The 5,828-nt window shown below is 45.6% G+C and overlaps 1 long non-coding RNA gene across 1 annotated transcript; it reads left to right on the forward strand.

Moving 5' to 3' along the window:
* The first annotated feature begins 437 nt into the window (after nucleotides 1-437).
* Nucleotides 438-5,322, forward strand: LOC148314685 (uncharacterized). The gene is made up of 3 exons (XR_015841596.1): nucleotides 438-541; nucleotides 617-717; nucleotides 5,247-5,322. It is a non-coding gene; the product is annotated as an uncharacterized LOC148314685 (long non-coding RNA).
* The last annotated feature ends 506 nt before the right edge of the window (nucleotides 5,323-5,828 follow it).

Below are 5,828 nucleotides of genomic sequence, written 5' to 3' on the forward strand. Positions count from 1 at the left end.
CAACAAAAGTTCCTGCAAAATGATTCAGATGATCCATCTTCTCGAAATGTTTCACATTTGAGGATATTCAGGCCCTGAAGACGGCTGCCAACTTATTTTTGATCGCAGTGGTAGCGCCACCAACTGGTTAAAACAAATACAAATTATTTTCGTTGATTTTTTTCTCCGGGCAGGTTAACAAAATCTACCTTATATTTGCTCGGATGAGTGTTTAGGCCTTGAGGATGTCACAATACGAAAGTCTTTCGCCTTCTTCAGAGTGTCACATGATGGTGTCTTGTGACCCGTCTTTATCAGCTGATGTTCCATGAGGGCGTGACTTACCTGTCACAAGAATGAAGGCAAGTCACGCCCCCCGCTGTCCGTTCACTCCGCCAAGATGCTGCTCCAGGTGGTAGAGAGGATTGTCTCTGTTCATGGTTTTTATGCCTCGCTTGCAGATCTCAATGGCCTCTCTGATCCAGCGCTGTTGTTTGTTCTCTTCGGTGCGGATGACCTTGCCCTTCTCCCGGTCCATGATGTGGTTTTCCCTTTTGCAGTGGTCAGTGATTGCTGATTTGTAATGTTCATGTTGTGCTTGTTCTTTTACTGCTCTGATTTTTCATTTTTTTGACAGGTAAGTCACACCCACATGGAACATCAGCTGATAAAGACGGGTCTCAAGACACCATCATGCGACACTCTGAAGAAGGCGAAAGACTCGCCGAAACATGTCAGGTAAAAAATTAACCTAAAACATAATTGTCTGCTTTTAATGAATCAGTCAAATATCAATAATAAGAAGACAAAATGAACCTAATACAAATAAATGAATGCTTAATAACGCCCCTGCACATGCTCCTAAAAATCCAAACCTTCACCTGTAAATAAAACGTCCCGACCTGAAGACATCTTAATGTTATTATTTTGTTATACACACAGCGCCGCCAAGTGGAATCAAAAATGTGTTTTTATTTTAATTTTCACGTACTGCACGGTGCCCTTTTGACGAATCCGACTGAAAATTAGTCAGAAAAGACTCAAGACAATGATCTTACTCTGTGCCGAATTTTGTGACGTTTTGGCAAAAGGCGTGGCTATTACGGTGCTGAAAAGTCCGATTGTACTTTGTGGCAACAAAAGCTCCGGCAACATGACTCAGATGATCCTATCTTCTCGAAGTTGTACACATTTGAGGATACTTCAGCCCTGAAGACATCTACCAACTTATTTTTCATCGTAGTAGTAGCGCCACCAACTGGTAAAAGCTAATACAAGTTATTTTCTTGGATGTTTTTCTCCGTGCAACTCAACAAGGTCGCCCTCATATATGCTCGGATGACTGTTTCGGCCATGAGGATGTCACAATACGAAATTCATCCTTTTTCGTGAAAAGTTGTGGGAGTGGCATTGCACTGTTCGGCAATAAAACAACGCTGATTATGAGGTTCTAAATATGAACGACAACTCGTGAAACTTTACACACACATCAGGCAGAGCAAATTTATCAATATTTTATACGTTAGTTGTGCAGCTTTTTTGAAATGGCTCGCCTTGGCCCTCGAGAAAAGTTAAAAAAAGAATAGAATAGAAATAGAAATCCCTTTATTGTCATTGTACTCAAGTGTGCAACGAGATTAGAGGGCTCCCCTCTCCAGTGCAATACAACAATAATACAGACAATATATAAATTAGATAAATAAATAAGACAGTGCAATGGAATTCAGTACTGAATAGGGCATATAGAAACACATCACAATGCTGTTTTGCAAGGTTAGGGTGGTCTCGTGTGTGTGTGAGAGTTCAGTATGGAGATGGCTCTCGGAAAGAAACTGTTTCTCAGTCTATTGGTCCTTGATTTGATGCATCTGTAGCGCCTGCCAGAGGGCAACCGGTCGAACAGGTGTGAGTTTGGGTGGGTATTGTCTTTGACGATGTTGAGAGCCCCTCTGAGGCACCGGGCGGTGTAGATGTCCGACAGCGAGGGGAGAGGGCAGCCAATAATCCTTTGCGCTGTTTTGACTGTCCTCTGGAGCCTCACTCTGTCCGCCTCAGTGCAGCCGCTGTACCAGGTGGAGACACAGTACGTCAGCAGGCTCTCGATGGACGAGTGGTAGAAGGCCAGCAGCAGCTTCCTGTCCAGGTTGAATTTCCTGAGGACTCTCAGGAAGTGCAGACGTTGGCGGACCTTCTTTACCACTGCTGTGGTGTTGTGACTCCAAGAAAGGTCATCGGAGATCTGTACTCCCAGGAACTTGAACGTGTGGACCCTCTCCACACACACGCCTTCGATGCAGAGGGGTGCGGCAGCGTCTTGTTCCTCCTGAAGTCGACGACAATCTCCTTTGTTTTAGCAGAGTTAAGGTGCAGTCTGTTGTCCTTGCACCAAGTTGTCAGTCTCCCTACCTCCTCTCTGTAGGCTGTCTCGTCACCTTCCGAGATCAGACCGACCACTGTCGTGTCGTCAGCAAACTTGACGATGGTGTTGTTGCCGTGGGCCGGGCTGCAGTCGTAGGTGTAGAGGGCGTACAGGAGAGGGCTCAGCACGCATCCTTGGGGGGAACCGGTGCTCACCATGAGGGTGGAGGACGTGTAGGGGCCGAGCAACACAGTCTGGGGTCTGTTGGTCAGAAAGTCCTTAATCCAGATGTGTGTGAGGGCAGGGAGGCCGAGAGTGTCCAGTTTGGCGACGAGGATGTCTGGGATGATTGTGTTGAATGCCGAGCTGTAGTCCACAAAGAGCATCCTTGCATAGCTCCGCTGTTGTTCCAGGTGGCCCAGCACAACATGCAGAGCAGCCCTGGTTGAGTGTTTCACCTCGCTTTTTGTAAATTTTATGGAGTACAGTGAACCCTCGGTTATCGCGGTTAATGGGGACCGAGACCACCCGCGAAAACTGAAAATCCGCGAAGTAGCGGCGCACCTTCAAAAATGCTTTAAAAAAAAATACAATATATATATATATATATATATATATATATATACGGGGAGAGAGAGAGTGAAATTCATGTTATAACAAAAAAAACAAATTATTATTAAAACGTATTATTTTTTTATTCCCCAGCCATTCTTTTTGTATTTATTTAATTACTCCGACTTTTACCTGCTGGTACGCCGTCCGGTGTGCCCTGTGCAATGAAAGGTGCCATTCTTTATTTATTTATTTATTTATTCATTTATTCATTCATAACTGACAGCTTCGCGCTCCGCTCGTGCCCGGGCGGAAGAGGTGCTCCAATTCGGCTTAACTGTGACACACGCCCACCCTCCTCCCCCGGAGCTTCCATTCGGTTAAACTTAGGGGCCGCTTGGCACCGCCGTGCCCGGGGAAGGTGCTCCTCTTCGGCTTACTGTGTCGCGAGCATGCCCTCCTCCTCCGGAGCTTCCATTCGGTTAAACTTAGGGGCCGCTTGGAACCGCCCGTGCCCGGGGAAGGTGCTCCTCTTCGGCTTACTGTGACGCGAGCATGCCCTCCTCCTCCGGAGCTTCCATTCCATTAAACTTAGGGGCCGCTTGGCACCGCCCGTGCCCGGGGAAGGTGCTCCTCTACGGCTTAACTGCCACGCACGCCGGCCGGAGCTCTGGTACGGTCCGAACCGCGCGAAACGTCGCCACCGATCGTGTCCGGGGGAACGTGCTCTTCTTCGTCCACTCTCCTCTTCGCCCACGCTCTTCTTCGGCGCACGCCGGCCGTCTAACCGCTCCAGCACCCCGTCGTGCCGCTCGGCGAAACTACAATGCCCCCGAATATTTTTTATACCCGCGAAGCACTGAACCCGCGAAAGGTGAACCGCGAAGTAGCGAGGGTTCACTGTATGTATAAGACCAAGACCTACAAAAAAGTCTCTTGGAGCAATGAGCTAGGTTTTACAGGAAGTCGGCCATTTTGAATTTACTTAAAAGGGGGCGGGTCACCACAATGGACTTTGTGTAGAAATTATTATTGGGGCCCGAGCAGCGACCGCGGCGAGGTCCCTATTGTTTATGTAGAAATTATTATTAGGGCCCGAGCAGCGACCGCTACGAGGTCCCCATTGTTTTTGTGGAAATTATTATTATTAATATTATTAGGGCCCGAGCAGTGACCGCTGCGAGGTCCCTATTGTTATTAGGGCCCGAGCTGCGACGGCTGCGAAGTCCCTATTGTTTTTGTAGAAATTATTATTATTATTATTTTTCCGATTGTTCGATCGCATTTTTGACCCCCGAAACATGCACAAAAATTCACCAAACTTGGCAGTCTCATCGGGCATGGCGAAAAATTTGATATTTTAACGTCTAATATGAACAGGAAGTGAGTTATGAATTTTTGAAAGTCCGACTTTTGCCCTTTTTTGCATGTTTACAGGGGTCATTCTTTTGCACCCTGATCCTAAAGGCTTCATCTGATTGCCTTAAAATTCTGTCTGTAGCATCTTAAGACCTGGGACAAACACTGGGGCTAAAATCTTTTGTTTCCGAAATACTATATGAACGGGGGCGGGGCTTCGAAGTTTTCACTTAAGATTTCCTTCGCCGCAATGGACAAAATGCTTAATAACTCTCCTGCACATGCTGCTAAAAATCCAAAACTTCACATGTACATAAAGAGTCGGTACCTGAAGACATCGATATGTTTATATTCAGTTATACACCTTGCGCCAATCAATATAATTTTATACATTTTGACGTACTGCACGGTGCCCTTTTAACGAATCCGATTGAAAATTGGCTAGAAAAGACTCAAGACATTGATCTTACTCTATCCCTATTTTTGTGACTTTCCTTCGAAGGGCGTGGCTATTACGGTGCCGCAGAGTCTGATTAATCTCCGTGGCAACAAAAGTTCCTGCAAAATGATTCAGATGATCCATCTTCTCGAAATTTTTCACATTTGAGGATATTCAGGCCCTGAAGACGGCTGCCAACTTATTTTTGATCGCAGTGGTAGCGCCACCAACTGGTTAAAACAAATACAAATTATTTTCGTTGATGTTTTTCTCCGGGCAGGTTAACAAAATCTACCTTATGTTTGTTCGGATGAGTGTTTAGGCCTTGAGGATGTCACAATATGAAAGTCTTTCGCCTTCTTCAGAGTGTCACATGATGGTGTCTTGTGACCCGTCTTCATCAGCTGATGTTCCATGAGGGCGTGACTTACCTGTCACAAGAATGAAGGCAAGTCACGCCCCCCGCTGTCCGTTCACTCCGCCAAGATGCTGCTCCAGGTGGTAGAGAGGATGAAGGCTCCCTTGTCTCTGTTCATGGTTTTTATGCCTCGCTTGCAGATCTCAATGGCCTCTCTGATCCAGCGCTGTTGTTTGTTCTCTTCGTTGCGGATGACCCTGCCCTTCTCCCGGTCCATGATGTGGTTTTCCCTTTTGCAGTGGTCAGTGATTGCTGATTTGTAATATTCATGTTGTGCTTGTTCTTTTACTGCTCTGATTTTTCATTTTTTTGACAGGTAAGTCACACCCTCATGGAACATCAGCTGATAAAGACGGGTCTCAAGACACCATCATGCGACACTCTGAAGAAGGCGAAAGACTCGCCGAAACATGTCAGGTAAAAAATTAACCTAAAACATAATTGTCTGCTTTTAATGAATCTGTCAAATATCAATAATAAGAAGACAAAATGAACCTAATACAAATAAATGAATGCTTAATAACTCCCCTGCACATGCTCCTAAAAATCCAAACCTTCACCTGTAAATAAAACGTCCCGACCTGAAGACATCTTAATGTTATTATTTTGTTATACACACAGCGCCGCCAAGTGGAATCAAAAATGTGTTTTTATTTTAATTTTCACATACTGCACGGTGCCCTTTTGACGAATCCGACTGAAAATTTGTCAGAAAAGACTCA

Source organism: Idiotropiscis lumnitzeri, unplaced genomic scaffold (genome assembly GCF_059441095.1).
Source record: "Idiotropiscis lumnitzeri isolate Australia: NSW breed Sydney's pygmy pipehorse unplaced genomic scaffold, RoL_Ilum_1.0 HiC_scaffold_253, whole genome shotgun sequence".
NCBI classification, from domain to species: domain Eukaryota; kingdom Metazoa; phylum Chordata; class Actinopteri; order Syngnathiformes; family Syngnathidae; genus Idiotropiscis; species Idiotropiscis lumnitzeri.